General features: G+C 40.2%; 1 long non-coding RNA gene across 1 annotated transcript in view; it reads right to left on the bottom strand.

The window, feature by feature from the left end:
- LOC126063288 (uncharacterized) overlaps positions 1 to 25,582 on the bottom strand; it is a 153,191-nt gene that overhangs the window by 85,925 nt on the left and 41,684 nt on the right. The gene's annotated exons all lie outside the window — the stretch shown is intronic.

The following is a 25,582-nucleotide window of genomic DNA, read 5'->3' as shown; positions in this document are numbered from 1 at the left end:
TGTATAGAAGTGGTGGTAGTGGGCCACCTTGTCTTGTTCCCATTCTCAAGGGGAAGGCTATCAGTCTTTCTCCATTGAGTATAATGTTGGCTGTTCGCTATTGGTAGATGCCCTTAATCTTGTTGAGGAATTTCCCTTCTACTTGTATCTTGTGGAGAAGTTTTTTTTTTTTTTTTTTTTAATCAATGAAAGGATGCTGTATTTTATCAGGAAACCCTGGTGGCATAGTGGTTAAGTGCTATGGTTGCTAACCAAAAGGTCGGCAGTTCAAATCCACCAGGCACTCCTTGGAAACTCTGTGGGGCAGTTCTATTCTGTCCTACAGGGTCACTATGAGTCAGAATTGATTAGACGGCAACAGGTTTTTTGTTTTTTTTTTTGGTATTTTATCAAAAGACTTTTCTGCATTTATTGAGATGATCATGTGTTCTTTTCCTTTTTTTTTTTTTATTAATGTGGGTGTATTACATTGATTGATTTTCTACTATTAAACCAATCTAGCATTTCTGGAATAAATCCCACTTGGTCTTGATGTACAATTATTTTAATATGTTGTTGGATTCTGTTCTCTAAAATTATGTTTATGAGGGATATTTGTCTATATTTTTCATTTCTTATGATGTCTATGTCTGGCTTTGGTATCTGGGTAATGTGGGCTTCATAGATTGTGTAGGGAGTATTTCTTCCTCTTCTATGTTTTGAAAGAGTTTGGAAGGATTCGTGTCAACTCTCCTCTGAACGCTTTTTAAAACTCCCCAGTGAAGCCATCTGGTGCTGGACTTCTTTTTGTTATTGGGAGGTTTTTGGTGACTGATTCAATCTCTTCTCTTGTTATGGCTTGTTGAGATTTACTACCTCTTTTTGTCTTAGTTTAGATAGGTTATGTGTTTGCAGGAATTTGTCCATTTCATCTCAGTTTTTTTTCGTTTAAGCACTTTTCATGGTATTCTGTTATGATTCTTTTTATGTCAGTTTGATTTGTGGAAACATCTCCATTTTTGTTTCTTATTTTGGTTATTTGCATCCTTTCACTTTTTTCCTTTGTCCATCTAGCCAGTGGTTTGTTTATTTTATTTACCTGTTCAAAGAACCAGCTTCTGGTCATATTGATTCTTTCTATTCTCTATTTCATTTATTTCTGCTCTGATCTTTATTATTTCTTTTCTTTGGTGGAAACCCTGGTGGCGTAGGGGTTAAGAGCTACGGCTGCTAACCAAAGGGTCACCTGTTTGACTCCACTAGGTGCTCCTTGGAAACCATATAGAGCAGTTCTACTTTGTTCTGTAGGGAGTCAACTCAATGTTTTCCTCTGATAGTTTTGAGCTTCTTTTGCTCTTCTTCTTTTAGTTCCTCAAGTTGTAGAGTTAAGCTGTTGACTTGGGATCTTCTTTTTTTTATGTAAGCATTCAATACTATGTATTTTCCTCTGAAGACTGCCTTTGCTGTGTGCCATAGGTTTTGGGATGCTATGTTTTCATTCAAAATACTTTTCATTTCTCTTTGACACTTTCTGTGACCTATTGGTTGTTTAGTAGTACATTATTTAGTTTCCACATGTTAGTTCCCCCTTCCCCATTTCTCTTCCTGTTATTGATTTCTAGCTTCATTCCATTATGGTTGAAAAAGATGCTTTGTATGATTTCAATCTCTTTAAATTTATTGAGATTTGCTTTGCATCCTAAAATAAGGCCTATTCTGGAGAATGACCCTTGTGCATTGAAGAAAAATGTATATTGCGCTTTTGTTGAGTGGAGTGTTCTATATGTCTCCTCTCTCTATATATGGGAAGTTCTATATATGTTCTCTTGGAACCCTGGTGGAGAAGTGGTTAAGAGTTTGGCTGATAACCAAAAGATTGGCAGTTTGAATCTACCAGCCCTACTGCCCTATGAGGCAGTTCTCCTCTGTCCTATAAGGTCACTACGAGTTGAAATTGACTCAACAGTAATGGGTTTTTGGTTTATGTAAGTTCTGTATATGTCTGTTAGGTCCAGTTTGTTAATAGTAATATTCAAGTCTTCTGTATCTTTATTGATTTCCTTTCTAGGTTTTCTACTCATTTTCAAAAGTCGTGTAATAAAGTCTGCTACTATTATTATGGACCTGTCTATTTAGTCTTTTAATGTCATTAGAATTTGCATTATAAATTTTGGGGCTCTGATGTTAGATGAGTAGGTATTTATAAATGTTATATCTTCTTGATAGACTGATCCATTTCTCATTATATACTGTCCTTCTTTGTCACTTATAATAGCTTTTGAATTAAAGTCTATTTTTTCAGATATTAATAATACCACATCTGCTCTCTTCTGTAATTTTTTTCCCCATCTTTTGACTTTAACCTGTTTATGTATTTATACCTAAGGTGTGTTGCTTGTAAATGGCATATAGATTTTTCTTTTTTTTGTTTTCCATTCTGCCACTCTCTGCCTCTTGATTTGAGCATTTAATCCACTTACATTTACAGTAATTATTGATATGACTATTTACTTCTGTCATTTTGTTATAAGTACTTTTGTGAGACTAATGGTATCTTTGTACCTTTTTCTTCCAATGCTGAGTTCTTTTTCAATATAAATTTTCTCTTATTATTATTTATTTATTTTTCAGTGCTGAGAATTTTTGTTTCCATTCTTTATTTTGGTGAGAGTTTGTTCTGTTTTTTACTTTATGTGTAGTTAATATGAAACTTAAATTTGACACCTTATATTTAAAACAACCTATTATATCTTGAGATCACGTTATCTTCTTTAACATAAGAAACATTTCAGGCGGGGCCAAGGTGGCAGGGTAGTCAGATGCTTCCTGTGGTCCCTTTTACAACAAAGACACAGAAAACAAGTGAATGGATTATATATGACAATCTAGGAGGCCTGAATATCAAAGGCAAAGTTGAGGAATCAGACTGAGTAGCTGTGGAGGGAGAGACAGTTTACAAGCAGCAAGGAGTTGCCAGACATGAGCCAGCAGGAACCAACACCCTGCAGGCTGGATTCACTGGCACATGCAGTGAGGCAAGCAGTGGTGCTTAGGACAAGTTTTCCACATCGGGACAGACCAAGCAGTGGAGAGTCTACTCAAGCCTCCAGAACCAGTAAAAAGTTGTGCTCAATCAGCAAAAGATAATTACATGCATCTAACCGACCATACAGATCAAAAAATGCTCCCTTTGGAAAGAATCTCTCTCCCATTTACCTATCACCTCCCCACTCTGCAACAGGTTTGGGGCCAGCTTCAGCAATTCCCACCTTCCCTGGGCCAGAAGTAGGACCTGTCACATGCCCTGAGCCGCTCTCCTGGGTTTGAAGAGGGAACAAATTAACAAACAGGAAAAATAATCTGCCGGCTCCCCTAAGCCAGGAACTCAGGGCAGGCACAGCCCCTTTGCCTAGGCACAAGCATAAGGGATCCAAGGATTTTGAATGCCTTTCACTGCTGCATAGACCTGTGTGAGCCTATTTCAACAGAGTAGGCCCTCATGAGCACAGTACAGCAGGGTATATACCTGAAGCTTATTTTCAACTGTATCAGCTATGAGGTGGAGTGGCAGATTCATGGCATTTGAAACTGCTCTGCTCATTAAGCAGGGTCCTCACCTACCCACATCAGGGGCCTGAGGACTGGTTGCTCCATGCACACCACCTAGCCACCTGCCACAGGGACCCAAGAATAAGTGGTTCCTCCCAGTCCTTGCAGCCAACAGTATTGAGTGCTTGGCTGAAAAACCCACCCACATACATGTTCTAGGGAACAGGAACAAGCTTCCCTACGAGAGGCTCAGGGGCATCTGTCAGCCTCCTGCCTTGCTCAGTGCATGGCCCCTACTGGAGCCAGACACCTGTGCCTACTCCAATCACCCCTGTACATCTAGGACTGTAGGTGACAGCCTGCACCACATGCTTGGTGACTGACTATCTGGACACCTGAGCTGAATCCATACAAGAAAAGTAAAGGGACTCCTAGGCTCACATACCTAGTAACAGCTCTAACCACTGGGTGAAAGGATGTGAGAGCTTCAAAGGCACCAATAATCAAACTAGCTAACATGATGAGCCAATTTGGGCATACCAAAATAAAACAAAACAAGAACCTAGGACATGGTAAGCAAACATAGAATAAATAAAGATAATAAGTTATTGATGGATCAGAGATTCCAGTCAATATCAAATTACATGAAGAGGCAGACCATGGTGGCTTCAGCAAGCCACTAAACTAAAGAATCAAGAAACTTTCTGGAGGAAAATAATTTCTTGGAGTTATTGGAGGTAGAATTCAAAAGATTAATATACAGAGCTTTTCAAGAGATCAGGAAGGAGATCAAGCAAAATGCAGAACAAGCCAAGGAACACACAGAGAAAGCAATAGAGGAACTTAAGAAGGTCATACAAGAGCATAATGACAAATATAACAGGCTGCAAGAATCCAGAGAGAGACAGCAAATGGAAACCCAAAAGATTAACAATAAAATTTCAGAATTAGAAAACTCAGTAGAAAGTCAGAGGAGCAAAACTGAAACAATGGAAGTCAGAATTAGTGAGATTGAAGATAAAGCACTTGACATCAACTTATTCGAGGAAAAATCAGGTAAAACAAATTTTTTAAAAAAAATGAAGAATCCCTAAGAGTTATGTGGGATTCTTTCAAGAGAAATAATCTACAAGTGATTGGAGTACCAGAACAGGGGGGAAAACAGAAAATACAGAGAATTGTTAAAAATTTATTGGCAGAAAATTTCCCTGATATCATAACAGATGAGAAGATATCTATTCATGAAGTTCATCAAACTCCACACAAGGTAGATACCAAAAGAAAGCCACCAAGACATATTATAACCAAACTTGCCAAAACAAAAGATAAAGAGAGAAATTTAAGAGTGGCTAGGGATAAACAAAAAGTTGTCTACAAAGGAGAGCCAATAAGCCTAAGCTCAGAGTGCCCAGCAGAAACAATGCAGACGATGACAACATCATTAAACAATGCAGCAGAAACAATGCAGAAGATGACAACATTAAACAATGCAGAAGACGACAACATTAAACAATGCAGCAGAAACAATGCAGAAGACAATAACATTAAACAATGCAGAAGACAACAACGTTAAACAAAAAATAGGGACTACATAACAAAGTTCCATAGATCTTTCGTATGGAAAATAAGTCAAGGTGATATAAAGAAATAAAAGATTGGTTTAAACTTAGAAATGTAGAGGAAAATATTAAGGTAAACACAAAGGAAACTAAGAATCCTACACGTCAAAATGAAAAACATAAAGGCTCAGCAAATACAAAACCAACAACAATAAAAAGGATGAAAAGAAAATACATAAAGAAAAATGACTCAGCACAGAAAACTAAGTGGAACAAAGAAACTGTCAACAACACACACACAAAAAAGTACATCAAAATGACAGCACTAAACTCATACCTATCCAAAATGACGCTGGGTGTTAATGAACTAAATGCACCAATAAAGAGACAGAAAGTGGCAGAATGAATTTAAAAAAAAAAGATCCGTCTATGTATGTTGCCTACAAGAGACACCTTAGACTTAAAGACACAAACTAAAACTCAAAGGATGGAAAAAAATATATCAAGCAAACAACAATCCAAAAAGAGCAGAAGTGGCAATATAAATCTCTGACAAAATGGACTTTAAAGTAAAATCCAACACAAAGGATAAAGAAGGATACTATATAATGATTAAAGGGTCTATGTACCAGGAAGACATAACCATAATAAATATTTATGCACCCAATGACAGGGCTCCAAAATACATAAAACAAATCCTAACAGCATTGAAAAGAGAAATAGCTCTACAATAATAGTAAGAGACTTCAACACACGACTTTCAGTGAAGGAAAGAATATCCAGAAAGTAGCTCAGTAAAGACAGGGAAGATCTAAACGCCACAATCAACCAACTTGACCTCATAGACATATACTGAACACTTCCACCCAACTGCAGCCATGTATACTTTCTTTTCCAATGCACATGGAAAATTTTCCAGAATAGACCATGTATTTGGCTTAAAGCAAGTCCTAACAGAATCCAAAGCATCAAAATACTACAAAGTATTCTTTCTGACCAAAAAGCCACAAAAGTAGAAATGAATGACAGAAAAAGCAAGGAAAAAAATCAAACACATGGAAACTGAAAAACACCTTGTTCAAAGACGACTGAGTTATGGAAGAAATTAAGAACGGAATAAAGAAATTCACAGAAGCAAATGAGAATGAAAACACATCCTACCAGAACCTTTGGGACACAGCAACAGCAGAGGTCAATTTAGAGCAATAAATGCACACATCCAAAAAGAAGAAAGGGTCAAAATCTGAACACTAACGTTACAACTCAAACAAATAGAAAGAGAACAGTGAAAGAAGCCCTTGGCCACCAGAAGAGAGCAAATAATAAAAGTTAGAGCAGAGTAAAATGAAATAAAGAGTAGAAAAACAATTGAAAGAGTTAATGTGACCAAAAACTTGTTCTTTGAAACGATCAAAAAAATCAATAAGCCATTAGCCAAATTGACAAAAGAAAAACAGGAGATGAAGCAAATAACCTAAACTGGAAATAGGATGGGTGATATCACAACAGACCCAACCAAAATTAAAAGAATCATAACAGAATACTATGAAAAATTGTACTCTAACAATTTTGAAAACCTGGAGGAAATAGACAAATTTCTAGAAAAGAACTACCTAACTAAACTAACACAAACAGTGGTAGAACAACTAAAGAAACCTATAACACCAAAAGGGATTGAAAAGATAATTTTAAAACACCTCCCCCCCTCCCCCGACACACACACACACACACACAAAAAGCCCTGGCCCTGATGGCTTCACTGGAGAATTCTACCAAACTTTCAGAGGTGAGTTAACACCACTACTACTAAAGGTATTTCAGAGCATAGAAAAGGATAGAATACTCTCAAACTCATTCTGTGAAGCCACCATGACCCTGATACTGAAACCGGATAAAGACATCACAAAAAAAAACAAAATTACAGACCAATATCCCTCATGAACATAGACACAAAAATCCTTAACAAAATTCTAGCCAATAGAATTCAACAACATATCAAAAAAAATACTCCATCATGAACAAGTGGGATTCAAACCAGATGTGCAGGGATGATTCAACATTAGAAAAACAATCAATGTAATTCATCACATAAATAAAACAAAAGACAAGAACCACATGATCTTATCAATTGGCCCAGAAAAGGCATTTGACAAAGTCCAACACCCATTCATGATAAAAACCCTCAGCAAAATAGGAATAGAAGGGAAATTCCTCAACATAATAAAGGGCATTTATGAAGCCAACAGCCAGCATCATTCTAAATGGAGAGAGTCTGAAAGCATTCCCCTTGAGAATGGGAACCAGACAAGGATGCCCTTTATTACCACTCTTATTTGACATTGTGCTGGAGGTCCTAGCCAGAGCAATTAGGCTAGAAAAAGAAATAGAGGGCACCCAAATTGGTAAGGAGGAAGTAAAATATCTCCATCTGCAGATGATACAATCTTGTACAGAGAAAACCCTAAAGAATCCACAAGAAAACTACTAGAACTAAGAGGTTTTGGCAAACTATTAGGATACAACATAAACATACAAAAATCAGTTGGATTCTTCTACACCAAAAAAGATAACTTTGAAGAGGAGATCACCAAATCAATACCATTTACAAAAGCCCCTAAGAAGATAAAATACTTAGAAATAAATCTAACCAGAGATGTAAAAGACTTATATAAAGAAAACTAAAAGATACTACTGCAAGAAACCAAAACAGACCCACATAAGTGGAAAAACATACCTCGCTCATGGGTAGGAAGACTCAACATTGTGAAAATGTCAGTTCTACCCAAAACAATCTACAGATACAATACAATCCCAACTGAAATCCCAATGACATTTTTTAATGGGGTGGTGAAACAAATCACCAACTTCATATGGAAAGGGAAGAGGCCCTGGAAAAGTAAAGCATTACTGAAGAAGAATAAAGTGGGAGGCCTCACTCTACCTGATTTTAGAATGTATTCTACCACCATGGCAGTCAAAACATCCTGGTACTTGTACAACGACAGATACGTAGACCAATGGAATAGAATTGAGAATCCAGATGTAATTTCGTCCACATATGAGCAGCTGTTTGAATTGGGGTGTTGGTAAAGAATATTAAATATACCATGGACTACCAAAAGAATGAACAAATCTATCTTGGAAGAAGTATAACCAGAATGCTCTTTAGAAGCAAGGATGGCAAGACTGTGTCTTACATACTTTGGACATATTATCAGGAAGGATCAGTTCCTGGATAAGGATGTCATGCTTGGTAGAGTAGAGAGCCAGCAAAAAAAAGCCCCTCAGTGAGATGGATTGACACGGTGGCTCAACAATGGGCTAAAGCACAACAATGATTGTGAGCATGGTGAAGGACTGGGCAGTGTTTTGTCCTGTAGTACATAGGGTTGCTATGAGTTGGGACCAACTCGGTGGCACCTAACAGCAATAACAACCTGAGCAGCTGATATTTGACAAAGTCCCAAAGTCTGTCAAATGAGAAAAAGACAATTTCTTTCACAAACAGTGCTGGCTTAACTGGATATTCATATGCACAAAAATGAAACAAGACCCATGCACAAAAACTAACTCAAAATAGATCAAAGACCTAAATATAAAATCTAAAATGATAAAGATCATGGAAGAAAAAATAGGGATAATGCTAGGAGCTACCTAATACATGGCATAAACAGAATATGAAACATTGCTAACAATTCACAAACACCAGAAGAGAAACTAGACAACTGGAAGCTCCTAAAAATTGAACACCATGTTCATCAAAAGACTTCACCAAAAGAATAAAAAGACATCCGATAGGCTGGCAAAAAAATTCTGGCTGTGACATATCTGATCGGTGTCTAATCTCTAAAATCTACAAGATAATGCAAGGCCTCAACAACGAAAGACAAATAACCCAATTAAAAAATGGGCAAAGGATATGAACAGGCACTTCTCCAAAGAAGGCATTCAGACTGCCAACAGATCCATAAGGAAATGCTCACCATCATTAGCCATTAAGCCCCAAACCCAGTGCCGTCAAGTCGATTCCAATTCATAGCGACCCTACAGGACAGAGTAGAACAGCCCCATAGAGTTTCCAAGGAGAATTTGAACTGTCAACCCTTTGGTTAGCAGCCATAGCACTTAACCACTACACCACCAGGGTTTCCCCATTAGCCCATTAGCCATTAGAGAAATGCAAATCAAAACTACAATGAGATACCATTTTACCCCAACAAGGCTAGCATTAATCCAAAAAACACAAAACAATAAATGCTGGAGAGGTTGTGGAGAGACTGGAACACTTATACACTGCTGGTAGAAATGTAAAATGGTACAACCACTGTGGAAATCGATTTGGCACTTCCTTAAAAAGCTGGAAATAGAAATACCATACAATAGCAATCCCACTCCTTGAAATATATTCTAGAGAAATAAGAGCTGTCACATGAATAGATACACGAACACCCATGTTCATTGCAGCGCTGTTCACAGTAGCAAATAGATGGAAACAACCTAGGTGCCCATCAATGGATGAATGGATAAATAAATTATGGTATATTCACACGATGGAATACTCCACAACGATAAAGAACAATGAATCTGCAAAATATAACACAGATGAATCTGGAAGGCGTTATGCTGAGTGAAATTAGTCAGTTGCAAAAGGACAAATATTGTATGAGACCGCTATATTATAAGAACTCAAGAAAAGATTTAAACACAGAAGAAAACACTTTTTGATGGTTAGATGGTGGGGGAGGGGAAAGAACAGGGGAATTCACTAACCAGGTAGTAGACAAGAATCATCTTAGGTAAAGGGAAGGACAACACACAATACAGGCAAAGTCAGCACAACTGGACTAAACCAAAATCTAAGGGATTTCCTGAACACAACAAAACACTTTGAGGGACAGAGTAGCAGGGCCCTGGGGACCATGGTTTCGGGGGATATCTAGCTCAATTGGCCTGACAAAGTTTATTAAGAAAATGTTCTGCATCCCACTTTGTTGAGTGGCATCTGGGGTCTTAAAAGCTAGCAAGCAGCTGTTTAAGATGCATCAGTTGGCTCCAATCCACTTTGAGCAAAGTAGAATGAAGAACACCAAAGACACAGGAAAATATTAGCCCAAGAGACAGAAAGGGCCACATAAATCAGAGACCCCATAAGCCTGAGACCAGAACTAGATCATGCCCGGCTACCGCCAGTGTCCACCCTGAAAGCGAAGAAAACAGGGAGTCCCTGATTGAACAGGAGAAAAGTGGGGTGCAGAACTCAAACTCTAGTAAAAAGACCAGACTTGATGGTCTAACAGACTGGAGGAATCCTGGAAGACATGGCTCCTGGACAGACTGCTAACCCAGAACTAAAACCGTTCCCAAAGCCAACTTTTCGGACAAAGATTAGACTGCGCTATAAGACTTTTTTTATAATGAAGCCCTGGTGGCATAGTGGTTAAGAGCTCAGGCTGCTAACCAAAAGGCCAGCAGTTCAAATCCACCAGAAGCTCCTTGGAAACTCTATGGGGCAGTTCTACTCTGTCCTATAGGGTCGCTAGAAGTTGGAATCCACTCGAAGGCAATGGGTTTATAAGGCATAAATGATACTCCTGAAGAGTGTGCTTCTTAGTTAAAGTAGATAACCCATAAAAAAAGTTAAAGTAGATAAAAAAAAAAAAAAAATTTTTTTTTTTTTTTTTTTACATGAGACTAAATAGGGAGCTCCTGTCCAGAGACGAGACAAGAAGGCAGAAAAGGACAGGGGAAATCTGGGATGGCAAGAAGGAGTGTGCTGTCACATTATAGAGAGTGCAACTAGGATCACATTACAAGGTGTGTATGAGAAACTAACTTGAGCTGTAAACTTTCATTTAAAGCACAATAAAAAGGTAATTTTTATACCTACACCTATACTCCCACCTTTTATTTAGATGTTATCATCAAATACGTCTTTGTATCTCAGCTTCCTTGTAATCTAAATTTAAAATTATTTAATTGTTATGTGCATTTAGTGCCTATTTTCCCCTGTAATTTTGTCATTGTAACACTTGAAGGACATGCCTATTGTGTTAATATCCAAAGGTATCTTAGTTTGATCTTTGTAATGTTAATGCTTTCCTTTTAATGGAATTTCACCCACTCTCATAAGTGTTGGAAACCCTGATGGCATAGTGGTTAAGTGCTATGGCTGCTAACCAAAAGCTTGGCAGTTCGAATCCACCAGGCACTCCTTGGAAACCCTGTTGGGCAGCTCTACTCTGACCTACAGGGTTGCTATGAGTCAGAATCAACTGGATGGCAGCTAGTTTGATTTTTGGTTTCTCATATGTATTATTTCAGATTACTGTTTCGTGAAGTTACTTTTCTTTCTGGAGGACTTCTTTTAGTATTGTTTGTAGGGCCAGTCTGGTAGTAATAAATTTCCTTAACTTTTCATTATCATGGAATGTCTTAATTTCACCCTCATTCTTGAATGATAATTTTGCTGGGTATATTATTCCTGGAAACCCTGGAGATAGTGGTTAAGTGCTACGGCTGCTAACCAAGAGGTCAGCGGTTCGAATCCGCCAGGCACTCCTTGGATACTATATAGGGCAGTTCTACTGTGTCCTACAGGGTTGCTATGAGTCAGAATCCACTCAATGGCGGTGGGTTTGGTTTTTTTTTTTTGGTATATAATTCCTGGCTGGCAGGTTTTTTCGTTCTTTGTTTTTTGTTTTTCATTTTAGTACTTGAAATAGGTTGTCCCATTGCCTTCTTGCCAGAATCATTTCTGAAGAGAAATTGCCATTCAGCCTTACTGGGGACCCTTTGCATGTGATACTTCACTTTTCTCATGCTCTTCTCAAAAATTTCTCCTTATCCTTGGTTCTCAAGGGTTTGATTATAATATGCTTTGGTGAGCTACTTTTAGAAATTGTCCTGTATGGAGTTTGTTATGCTTTGTAGATGAGAAAATTCCCATCTTTTGTAATATTTGGGAAGCTTTCTGTTATTATTTGTTCAAAGATTCTTTCTGAGCCTATCTCCGTCTCTTCTTCTCAAACTTCCATGATCCATAAATTATTCCTCTTAATGGTGTCCCACATATCCCTTAGGCTTTGTCCAGTTTTCTTTGCTCTTTTTTTCTTCTCAGACTGTGCAGTCTCAAAGACCCTGTATCTGAGTTTGCTTGTTCTCTCTTCTGTCATTTCAATTCTATGTCTGTGTCCTTCCATGGTGTTGTTCGTTTCTGTTATTTTGTTATTAAGTGCCAGTATAGCTTTTTTTTTTGTAAGATTTCTATCTTTTTATTGAAATGGTCATTTTGTTCTTGCATTGTTTTCCTGATTTCCTTTAGATCTTTTTCCATGTTTTCTGTTATCTCTTTGGGCATACTTAAAACTAATGCTTTGAAATCTTTGTCGGGTAATTCCATTATCTGCCCTTCCTCTTGTGCTTTATAAATTGTCTGTTGTCTCAGGGACATTAAGATTTATTATTTTATTTATTTATTTTTTGGGGTTTGATAAGCTTCTTTCCTTTCTCTTTAGATTGTCTTTCTTCCTTGTTTTTTCTTTCTAGGGTCATAGAAACTCCCATCATAACTGTCCTATCATAGCCACACTGTCCCAGGTCAGCTTGCTCAGGTGTCTTAGCCTGTCAAACTTACCTTTTTTTGTCTAGAATGACTGTTTATGTACTTGATGTACTGTTTATGTTTATCATGTCCTGGGTCTCAGCAGACCTGGGAGAAAGTGACCTAGGTGTCTTCTAGGCATTTCTCTGTTGTGCTTAAAGGGGTAGAGGCAATGATACTCCTGACTATTAGCCCAAGGAGTTAGTTTCTGACTGTGGAGCCCTGTTTGCTTGACGTGTTTCCTGTGTGTTCCTGAATTGGGCCATAGGGCACAGTGTTGTGGTGTCAGGCAGGGTGATTTGGGTGGCCAAGGCATTGAGCCGGGGCAGAGTGCTTGTTGTTTTGGTGTGGGGTAGGTGAGTATAGGACGTCAGGTTGGGGCAAGCAGGCCTCAGGGTGTTGTTCAAAGTGGGCCCAGGCTGCCTGTGTAGTGTTTCTGCCACAGGCACTGGGGCAGCATTCCCTCTGTGAGCCATCAGTCTCCTGGTGGAGAGTTCCACCCATGGTCACCTCCCGACATGGATGGCTGGGCTAGCTTGTGGTTGTCTGCCTACAGCAGACAGCCATGATGGGTAATGTGCGGTTATGGAACAAATTCCTGGTGATTTTCCTTTGTTGTCCTCTCCCAGATTAGGGGGCACAAACTAGAGCAGTTGTACTTTCTCTGTGCCCTTCCCCTAGGACACTAGTTGCAGCCTTTCTGCTTCTTACCTGGGAATTCCTGAAGTTCAGCCCACACTGCTCCCTCAGGGTAACACTCCCTTGGGTTTCCTGGTTTCAAGTCTATGCTACCACTTAGTGTCACTTTCTCCCAGGCCTGCTGAGTCCAAATGCATGCCCTGCCCAACTCGATATTCCATTCTAGGACCGTTTTCTCAACCTCTCTGTTTCAGTCTGTGTTCTCCACATTGTCCCTCCTTGTATACCTTGCTTGGGGGTCCCTTTTGCTGCTGTCCCAAGATGGCCATGCTGAGCCGGGTGGGGAAGTTGGGCGAGGATGGCCTGCCAATCTCTGGTTTCCCAGCATGTGATTCTGTCTTCCTCTTGAATCAGTATTCTTTTTGGTTCTCCTCCTTCAGCTGTTGTCTGGAGTTCTGAGATCTTCAGTTGCATTGATTCTTAGTTGTTTGCTTCTAATATTGCTATGGAGGGTGTAAGGGTTACCGGGTATGCCACCATCTTTCTCCTTCTCCTAAATATCAGTCTTTTAATAAGCTTGTGTTCCTGGGATGTGACCTTCACAGGTATTTCCCAGCTTTCACCTGCCCTCTACCCTATAGATAGACAACAAGTCTAGAGGTAATGGAGTGAGAATATGTCCTTTTCCCAGGTCTGATAAGGTTCTTGAAAAGTCTTTTTCCTTGGAGAGTAGGACTTTGTTATAGAGAATGCTCTGGGCTCTTTCACAATCATAACTCTTCCCTTCTCCCAGTTAGATCCATGAGGAGGATTTTTTTGTGTGTGGGGGGCCTCCATAGTGAGAACCTAGTAGGGCTCCTCTCCAGGAAAGTAAAACCTGCAAAAATGTGTCCCCCCAAAGACTTTGGCCCCGAGGAGATGGTCACTCTTCTGCTAGTTCATACCTTGCCTCCAGCAATTTTTCAAATTTACCATTTAAGTGTTCCCTCCACTTTATGGTAAACCCAAATGGTGTAATGGTTAAGAGCTACGGCTGCTAACCAAAAGGTCAGCAGTTCGAATACACCAGGTGCTCCTTGGAAACTCTATGGGGCAGTTCTACTCAGTCCTATAGGGTCACTATGAGTCGAAATCGACCCGATAGCAATGGGTTTGGTTTCTTTTTAGTCCACTTTATGGCTCCAGCATTTTCTGTTCCAGGTAAGCAGATCTTAGCTGTGACTCTCTGGATTTGCTAGTCTCTCCAGATTTGGTGATGGTGGTTTTACTCCACAACTGCAGTTCTCTAATGGGTCCATGAAAAGGTGTTGATTTTCATTTTGTCTTGCAGTAAGGATAGGAGTGATGACTTCCAAGTTCTTTATATGCTGGAACTGAAACTGGAAGTTTGTAGCTCTTTTTTTTTAATGACTTTTTGTATTCTACTATCACTCTAATTTATGCTCTTACCATTGCTTATGCAGGGCTTTCTAGGAGTCTCCTAAAGTTCCTTCTACCATAAGCCCTTTACTTCAACACACCACTTCCATTATTCATAAATGCTGTCCAACCTTGCTTCATCCCCGTGACGGACTGGCAACGGGACTGTTGTGGTTCATAGAGTTTTCACTGGCTGAGTTTTGTAAGTAGATTGTTGGGCCTTCCTTCCTAGTCTATCTTAGCCTGGAAGCTCTGCTGAAACCTGTTCACTATCCTTGCAACACACAAGCCTCCACTGACAGGTGGTGGCTGCAAATGAGGTGCATTGGCTGGGAACTGGACCTGGGTGCTCTATATGGAAGGTGAGAACTCTACAACTGACATTTACAAATTAGAGTCATATTGAAGTTTTATGTACTATTTATTTGCTTACTTTTATGATCTAGGCAAGTGTCCAAATGTCTGTACTGTACACACACCTGTCTGAAGAAAGATATTCTGTCTACAGTCCTCATATTTAGGTAGCCATGTTTTCTCATATGTGGCTCTTCACCCTTCCACCCCTCATGGTCTAGCTGACTATAACTAGGGGAGGCACTGACTTATTTATCAGCATAAATTCCAGAGGGATTAGTGATTTCATTTACCAAAAAAACCCCATAAACTTCCTGTAAGAAAAGACAAAAGAATATTTAATCTTTGCATCAGGAAGAGTTTTCTAAGGACATCAATGGCATCAATCATAAAGGAATATGTAATTGACTTTATTACATAAGACTTTTACATTTGCCTGTAAAAGAGAACTAACCAATGAGCAGCTAGTGGCAAATTGGGAAAAAATATATGAAACACATACAACTAATAAAGGATTAGTTCTCTTAATATATAAAGAAACTTTATAAATAAAAAAACTAGTTTTTTTTTACTTTATTTAAAAAGCTGAAAATGAACACTATATTCAATGTGATATACTTTCTGTTATGTACCTTTGTAATAAAATATGTAAAACAAAAAAAAAAAAAACAAAAGTGCTGCTATGGAGTCAATTCTGACTCATAGTGACCCTATAGGACAGAGTAGAACTGCCGCATGGGGTTTCCAAGGAGCGGCTGGTGGATTTGAACTGCCAACTTTTTGGCTAGCACCGGAGACCTTAACCACTGAACCACCAGGGCTCCAATAACATACGTACATTGTATTTGATAACATGCATATGTAATTTTGTATATATATATATTTATGTATGCTTTTTAAATATATGTATATATTTGTATAAAAGAAAAATAATATATTGGATAGATAAAAACAACTGAAAAAATTGCCTCATTTTGTAAAAAGTATAATAGGATCGTGGGTGATTTACATTTATTTATTTATTTTTTTAATCTTTCTCTGTTTTCTAAATGTTCAACAAATGAACAAACTTTACTTCTGTAATCAGGAAAACAGTTTTAAAAAATTGAACAAGGACAGTGTGGTGAATCACTACCTGATTTTGTTTGATATAGCTGGTTTTCTAAAGGTGCTTTAATTCTAGGCGCTCTAGAAGCTTTCAGTACACTCACTGAAGGTCCTCAGCATGGGATCCCTCGGGTTCCTGGATGCCTGGCGCCGTGGCCACTAGGTTCTGGTGTATAAGACAGAGGAAGCCATTGTAAGAGCCAGGCTTGCTGGCCAGCTTGTCTTAAAAAGGCGTGTTCCCGGGACTAAATTGAAGCACAATGAAGAAAGAAGGGAAAATAGCCATAGGCTTCTATCACACTAAAGAGAGAGCAAGACTCCAAGAACTTTCCAAGGCGTTTCCAACTTGACATTTCCTTCTTTGACCTTTTAGCTTCTCACATATACTGAGCCAAAGCTAAACTTGGCATTATCTTTAGAAAAAAGCAGTTTCCCCAGGAACCCAAACCACAGTCCTTGAACCCAAGAAGGCAGATTCTGGGGGAGCCTTGCATTTGGCTTATTTAACACAGAGTTATATAAGTGTGGAATAGCCCCGACTGACTCAGGAGAGTCAAGGAGTGACCTCTCAGACTTAAGGTAGGCTTGGATATTCTGGAGTCTTTTGCTTGTACAAAAAGCATGAGATACTGGAAGATTCATGTAGCTTCATTATTACCTCATTTTGCAGTTTCTCTTTTTTCATTTCCCTTGACCTGCCTCCAAATGCAAAGAAAAAATGTGGCTTTTCTCTAACACTGATGTCAAGCTTGATATTTGTGGTGATGTGGGTCATGGTGAAAATAAAAGAGGATCAGAACCTTTAATTATATACCTTCGAGTGACGGTGTTGGCAAAGAATATCAAATGTACTTTGGACCGCCAGAAGAACAAACAGGTCTGTCTTGGAAGAAGTACAGCCAGCATGCTCCTTAGAAGCAAGGATGGCGAGACTTCGTCTCACATACTTTGGACATGTTATCAGGACGGACCAGTCCCTGGCGAAGGACATCATATGAGGTAAAGTAGAAGGTCAGAGAAAAAGAGGAAAGCCCTCAACAAGATGGACTGACACAGTGGCTGCAATAATGGGCTCAAGCATAACAACAATCGTGAGGATGACACAGGAATGGGCAGTATTTTGTTCTCTTGTACTTGGGGCCGCTGTGAGTTGGAGCCAGCTTGATGGCACCCTAGCAACAACAACAAATATATATACTTAACTGGTTGTCATCGAGTCGATTCTAACTGATAGTGACCCCACAGAACAGAGTAGAACTGCCTCATAGGATTTCCAAGGAGTGGCTGTGGAATCGAACTGCTGACCTTTTTGGTTAGCAGCCAAGCTCTCAACCAGTGCCTGAACCAGGGCGCTCTCTCTCTCTATATATGTATGTCTGCATGGCAACTGGCTTGGTTGCCATGGCGTTGACCTGGCTCATGGCAACCCTATGTGTGTCAGAGTAGAAATGTGCTCCGTAAGGTGTTCCAGTGGCTGATTTGTCAGAAGCAGCTCACCAGGTGTTTCTTTAGATGTGCCTCTGGATGGATTCTAACTGCCAACTTTTTCTTTAGCAGCTGAGTTGGCACCACCCAGGATCCATATATATATACATAATCTTTAAAGGTTTGAACTTGCCTACTGCTCCAGCACCATCTCCCACCAAGCCCCAGCTGCTTCTGCTCCATACATTTAAGCACAGCGGAACTGCTGAAGTCCTCCAAGCAGCTCCAGCCCTTTGAAAGGCTCTGATTTCCCTCTGGAAGCGCTACTCCTGTGTCTCTCTGTTGGCCAGGTTAGTTCCTCCAGCAAGACCCGCCTCACCCCTCAGCCTCGCTCAGAGGCTCTGTGAGCACCCTTTGATTTCCTCATACCAAGACTGTGTGCTTTATTGCCTGCTTACTCCTCTGACTCCCTTACCACCCTGGTGTCATCTCATCACCAGATGGCAACACAGCTGACTGTCTAAGAGCCTGGGTTCTGGCATCAAAATGTGAGGGCTAAAATTCCTGTCCCCTGACTCACTTATTAGCTGTGTTCCTTGACTCGACGTTTTCACCCTTTCTTCTCTCATTTGCAAAATGTGGGTGATGATAATAATACTCACAAGCCTGGAGAGAAGTAAAGTATGTGGAGGAATTAGCCTAGTGTGTGGTTATCTAGTAAACAGTCAGTGAAAGTTAGTCAATATAGTTAGCCAATATGATTCTTAGGAGCTTACGCCTTAGCGCCCACCACATGCAGGGCACTGTTCGTGTTCCTGTTTTACTACTCCTCCACTCACTTTGTTTGGTCATGGGGGCCTTCTGTACATTCCTCCCAGTTGCCTTAGAGTCAATTCTGATTTATGGCAACCCCGTGAGTAGAACTGTGCTCCATAGGGTTTGCAATGACTGCTTTTTCAAAAGTAGATCACCGGGACTTTTTACAAAGGTGCCTCTGGGTGGACTGGAACCTCTAGCTTTTCGGTTAGCAGCCAAGCCTGTTAGCCATTTGTACCATGCAGGGAGTCCTGCATGTTCCTAAAACAGTTAAACTCTTTCTTGTCTCAGGGTCTTTGTACTAGCTCTTCCCTACGCCTGGAACACCATTTCCCTGGTTCTTTCCCTGTGTAGCTGGTTTCTACTCTGTTCTTATTTCAGCTCAATTTCTACCTCTTCCAAGAGGCTTTTGGGTTTATTTTATGTATAGTAGGTAAGCCCCCTCCCACCCCACCCCCCCACACATACATACACACTCCTGTTTTTTCTCCTCTCACGGCACCGGGTTTATTTTTTCTATAATTATATTATTGGTTTACTTTATTTCCTGGCCCTCCCACCAGCCTGTGCAGTCTGACAACAGGGGCTCACCTGCCTCTTCTCTGGGTATTCCCAGGGTCTGTACAGTGTCTGGCTTCATCCTCAGTAAGTATTTATTGAATGAAGAAATGAATGAATTAGTAAGTGGACTGAGAGACTGCACTTCTCTTACAAAACTCAGCACATGAAACAGTGGGAGAACACCTAAAGGCCTAGCAGGAAATCCCAGTCTTGTTTAAGTCAGCTGTTAACGTAGAAGTCTGTCTCCATGTCCTCTTATCGAGACCGACAAGACTATGCAAAGTTCTTTGAGCTTCTTAGAGTGGAATAGCAGCATAAACACAAAAGATAATCTTGTTTCTTTTTATGAATTCAAAATAATTTTTGAAAAGGAACAGACCCTCTCAAAGTATTATGCCCATGCAATTTTTGCCTTAAGTAGCAAGAAACCCGAAATAGTTTTATGATCTCTAATGTAATGCAGATGTAGAGGGTACGAATTTGATGGTCAATTAATTTAGAAAATATCCAGGACCTAGCCGAGGCTCAACTTATTGACTTTGAAATTTGACTCATGATTACAACACCCTCCCCCTACTTTTTTCTCCACCCCTAGATATAAAAAGAAAGGAAAGCTTGTAATATTGCTTATGGAATGTTCTAGAGGAGTTGTTAAGCTGTTCTTCATAAAAACTTTTGGACCAAGTTTTCCTGGCCTTTTCCAGTTGGGACTGTTCCTGAGCACTGAAGTGAAGTAATATTAAATTGGCAGGCTGCTGAGAGTTGATTATGGTGGGGAGCTGAAAGGAAAGAGCTGGCATCTTTGTGCTTCATTAATCTTCGAAGCTCTGGTCACTGGACCAAATGCCCACATGTCAGAGCTTGATTTCCTGTTCTTCTGAGTTTCGCTGTGAATGTAAAGCAAACGTTTCAGGAAGCTCTAGGCAGCTAGGGGACGTGCTCCTCTCCCGTGTGACCAGGGCTTGAATTCATTAATTAATATCCAACTCCAAGAAAACCAAGAGCTTCAAAGGCTAGAGGCAACATGGCGGTGAATGCGCAGGCACAGCTGGTCGTCAATCAGTTAACAAATGGTTATTGCGATTCCCTGAAGCTTTTGGAGAAAATAATGTCCCTCCTTTTTTCCTCTTTCTCATGTCCGAAGTTCTCTGCACATACCCCTAACATGGTACTTTCCATATTATATTGCATTTGAACATAATGCTTTGCTCTAAGAGAACAGACTATGTAACAGCAATTTTTGTAACAGCTTTATTGAGATATAATTCATATAATATACAATTCATCTACTCAAGTAGACGGTCCAATGGTTCTTAGTATATTCAGAGTCGTGCAACCATCACCACAATCACTTTTAGAACATTTTCATTGCCCCCAAAAGACACTCCCATATCATCTAGCTCAGTCTCTCCACCTACCCCTTGCCCTAACTAGTTGCCGTCAAGTCGATTCTGATTCACGGTGACCACATTTGTGTCAGAGTAGAGCTGGTCTCCCTCCGGTTTTCAACAGCTGATTTTTCTTAAGTAATTGCTAGTCCTTTCTTCCAAGGTGGCTGTTGGTGGATTTGAACCTCCAGTTTTTTGGTTATCCGCCAAGAGCATTATCTGTTCACACCACCCAGAGACTCCCCTGCTTCTAACCCTAGGCAATCACTAATCTACTTTCTATCTTTACCGATTTGCCTATTCTGGACATTTAAAAAAAATCAGAATCATACAATATCTGATCTTTTATGACTGGCTGAAATAGCATTTTATTTGTGACTTCTTTATCTTTGTTAGCACAGTGCCAGGCACAAAAAAAATTCTCAATAAATAAATGTTATTCGAACGGATGACTGTGCTTCTATTATCAATCTGCCACTGTGCAATAATTGTATGGATGAATATAAGACATAAATCTTGACCACAAGCTATTTTTGTTCAGATACTGAGAGATGGGTTTAAAAAACAATTGACTAATTATATGAGCTAAAATGCTCACATAAAGTACATGATATGAAAGAATAAGATGATATATCACAGGGTGCTATTTTAGGACAAAATGTATTAAGTAATCAAGATGTAGTTTTAGCTTTGTAAAAAAGGACTATACCTTTGGATTCTAGCTTAACGTCTAACCAAAACATTATTCTTGGCCCTTATATATCTGTCTCTATGTCTATGGAAACTCTGGTGGCATAGTGGTTAAGTGCTACAGCTGATAACCAAAGGGCCAGCAGTTCAAATCCACCAGGTGCTCCTTGGAAACTCTATGGGGCAGTTCTACTCTGTCCTATAGGGTTGCTATGAGTCGGAATCGACTCGACGGCACTGGGTTTGGTTTTGTGTTTTTTGGTATGTCTATGTCGACTCTATAGTGTGTATTTTTTATTTTTACATCTACCCCTCTTTCTCCGTCTATGTATCTGTATCTCTCTATATAATATTTATTATGCTTTTGGAGAAGCGTCACAATTTTTTTTTTTTTTTCCTGTTCATTGCCATGGTTTCTTCTCCTGAAATACAAATAAGGAAACCTACAATTTGGTGGATGAATATTAAGTGACCACAAATGAAATACCTCTTCAGTGCTCCCCATTTCTCTTTTTCCTCTCCCTGATCCCTTCCTGAGCATTATCCAGACCTAGCCTTCCACCCATTTATTTAGCATGTGGCTCTAAGTCCCTCTCTGAAGCAGGGGCGCCATCCCCAACAGGACTTTCCCGCATGGATGTTCCATCCTTTTTCAAACTCAATATATTTAAAAACAGAACTGATTTTCTTCTCATGCCATTCTCTTCACTCTATTTCAATGAAACCAAGCATGCTTGAAACCTGAGAATCACATTTGACTCTTTCCAGTTCTTCATAATCTATTTCCAACTAAGCATCAAAGCCTATTAATGTTTGCTATAGATTGTATTTGACCAGTTATTTACTTTTGGTTGCATCCAACTCCCTAGTTACAAAATGTAGATAATGATTTCCAACCCCACAAAGAACCTTTGAGAAATAAAAAGCAAACGTGCTCAGCTCTTCCTTCTTAACAAGTAACCTGTAGCCGTCAAGTTGATTCTGACACACGGCGATCCCATGTGTGCTAGAGTAGAACGTGCTCCACAGGGTTTTCAATGGCTGACTTTTCAGAAATAGATCACGAGGCCTTTTTTCTGAGGTGCTTCTGGGTGCACTAGAACTTCCAATCTTTGATTAGCAGCCAGCATGTTAACTGTTTGCACTGTACAAGGACTCCAGAGTAGAGAATATATATTCTTCAGCAAGATTTCACTCTAGAGACGGCCCAAGTGTGGCTCCTGGCTCTGTGGCTTTCAAGAAGTAACTTCGCTGTGTCTCACTTGTGAAACAGGCACTTTTTTAGTACTAACAGGGGATGGCCGAGGATTAAATGAGATGATTAGAAAATGCTTTGAAGGATGCCTAGAGCAGAGCAAGAACTCAGAAGATGCTCTCTCTCAGCAGATGTGCACATTTTGCATGGCCCTTGTTTGTCTGAGGTAGAGAAAGACCGAGGACCTCTTCGTAGGCTGTCCTATGCACAGGTAGACAGTGGATGGCCTCCACCTGCACTCACTTCATCATGAACAGACGTAGGGTTCCTTTTTTGCTCTGGCTATTAAGAAAGAGGTGAGATTTGGTACCTAGGAACTTCTCTGAGATTATTGGGATGCTACATTAATGAAAAGGAGCCCTAGTGGTACAATGGCTGAGAGCTTGGCTGCTAACCTGAAAGGTAAGTGGTTTAAAACCACCCAGTGACTTCATGGGAGACGAGATCTGGTGATTTGCTCCTGTAAATATTACAGCCTAGAAAACCCTCTGGGGTGCACTGGGTTGCTGTGAGCTGAAAATTGACCCAACGGCACTTAACAGGAACACATTAATGAAAATAAAATATTTATAATCATGTAATGCCACTCTTTGCTTTAGATTTTTTCTTAAAGGATAAAATTTGAAGTTTGTTGTGACATAGTGAATCCTGACTGGTACTGACAGTTTCTCCTGGCCACTCTAAACCTACACACCCACTTTATATTCAGCCAATATCTAGCTTCAGGACCAGTCACAAATATCACAGGAAAGGTAAGACACATCCACACAGAATCAGCCCATGGCGTTAGAGTTATGTCTAACAGTGGATTTCTCACTTCCTTCCCATTTTTTGTCCATTCTTCACCCTAAAGGACAAGTCCCCATTTTAATTATCTACCCTATTTGCCTTTGTTGTTCTGAATGATGTTTGACTCTTTCCCAGAGAAATGTCCCAGGCTCAGAGGCAATGCCACAAACGGCCCCTGAGAGAATGGAAGCAGTGGGATTTTATAAGTGCGCAGCTTCCCAAGGGGCCTACATTGAAGAGTCCTGAACTCATTTGTGTCAATACTGTCTGGTATATTTGCTAAAAGAAGTCAGTGTCATTGCCTACATAAATTGGAAAAAATAATCTCATTGTCTTTGAATAAAATCAACCTGTATTTATCCTGGTCTACAGTCATCTCCAAAACGCATTTTCCTTGACTGTTGAATTTAAGTATGTTCACAAGGAAAATCTAAGACAGTCCAGTCAGCTGGAATGCAAATGTGGCTTGAAAAGCAGTGAGTGTTCTTATCAAATTTCCCGAAAACAGTCCGCTACTAGACTCCCAAATCCTTTCTCCACTGTGAATATCAGTTACAAGTGGGTCAAGAAGCTTCATGGATTTGCCATCCCTTCCTAACAAACATCCAACATGATCACGTGGGGACTGCGCAGGCACACTGCAGTCTGCAGGTCTGAGGCCTCCTGCGGCAAAGAGCGCCATTCTCTGAAGACTGGCACGTTCTCCTCCCAAGGTTTGGGTAGCAAGAGCTCGTGCTGGGGCCATGGAGCTTAGAAAGGAAATTTGCCGTCTCTCAGATCCAAACGGCAAGGAGGTGGAAATCATTAAAAAGACATCATTGTTAATAGTGTATTTATAAAATTCAACCAACAGCCTGCTTTCTTTTTTTAGCCATTATGAAGGAGTAATATAAACCAGTCCACAAGTATTGGAACTACTTTAAAATAATGCCAGATACTTCTCAGCAAGAAAGAGGATAAGTGCAGGGTTAAGAATATTGTTGTTGTTACCTGCCGTCGAGTCAGCTCCTAGCTCCTGGTGACCCCACGCACAATGGAACAAAAGTCTGCATGGTCCTGTGCCATCCCCATGATCAGGTGGGAATTGGACCTTTTGATTTAGAGGGCTTTCATTGGTTAATTTTTGGAAGTAGATAGCCAGGCCTTTCTTCCTAGTCGTCTTAGTCTGGAAGCTCTGTTAAAACCTGTTCACATCATAGCCACTTGCAAGCCTTCACTGACAGTTGGGTGGTGGCTGCGCATGAGGCACACTGACCGGGAATCCAACCTGCATCTCCCACGTGGAAGGTGAGAATTCTACCCCTCAACCACCAATGACTTGATTTAAGAATATTACTCCCTTATGCACTTCCCCCTTCCTTCATTATTCTGATGAGCATTTAGGGATTGTTTACTATACCAGCAACCAGTGAGCAATAGTCCCTGCCCTCAAAGAGCATACAAGCTAGTGGGGTAAACAAAAGGTACTAAAAGAGGGGAAAGATTAAGACTGTAGCAGCATGTGGAGAAACAGGTAATTAACTTTGAAGGGCTAAGAAAGGGCAGTCTGAATTGATATAGGGGATATAGAGGAGAGAGCCAGAGAAGAAAGAACACTCCAGGCACAGAGAAAGAGTGTGCAAAAGTCCAAATGTGAGAAAGATCACAGCACACTGGAGGAGTTGGACTGCAGACAGACAAATGTAGGCGACATCGGGGCATGTTAGAGAACCTGATGCAAGCATGTGTGTGTGTTTGGGAAGAGGACGGTGATAAAGGTGGGGGATAAACGGAGAAGGGAAGCCATTAGATTTGCACTATCAGCACTATGACTGAAGTGTGCTGAATGGATGGGAGGGTATAGGACTGCAACCAGGAATGCCAGTGGGAAGCTGGTGCCAAAATCTACACAGGGGGATGATGGTCTGAACGAAGGTAGCGATAGTGGTAATGAACAGATGTAGACAGAGCCCAAGGCATCCAATAACACTGCCAAGAACACTTGCAAAATTTTATTTGCAAAAAGCTCTGTCTATGGTAGTTGTTGTTAGCTGCTGTCAAGTTGGCCCCTGACTCATGGCAACCCTATGTATAACAGAAAGAAACTTTGCCTGGTCCTACACCATCTTTACAATGGTTGACATGTCTGAGTTCAGTGGGACAATACTCTCTTTGGATCCACAGGGTTTTATTTGGCTAGTTTTTTAAAACAGATTGCTAGGCCTTTCTTCTAGTCTTAGTCTGGAAGATCTCCTGAAACCTGTCTATCATAGGTAACCCTGTTGGTATTTGAAGTACTGATGGCATAGCTTCTAGCATCATAGCAACATGCGAGCCACCACAGTACAACCAACTGACAGATGCGTGGTGGTCTACCTATGTAAGTCAGACCCTTGTGGTGATAGGTCTAATCTAACTGTGTAAATTAGACCCACGCTGTCGGTGGTTTGACATCTAGAGCACCTGTACTATT

This window comes from Elephas maximus, chromosome 19, assembly GCF_024166365.1.
Source record: "Elephas maximus indicus isolate mEleMax1 chromosome 19, mEleMax1 primary haplotype, whole genome shotgun sequence".
Lineage (NCBI taxonomy): Eukaryota > Metazoa > Chordata > Mammalia > Proboscidea > Elephantidae > Elephas > Elephas maximus.
The sequence above is the reverse complement of the archived record's forward strand: the minus strand, read 5'-3'. Positions and strand labels throughout refer to the sequence as shown.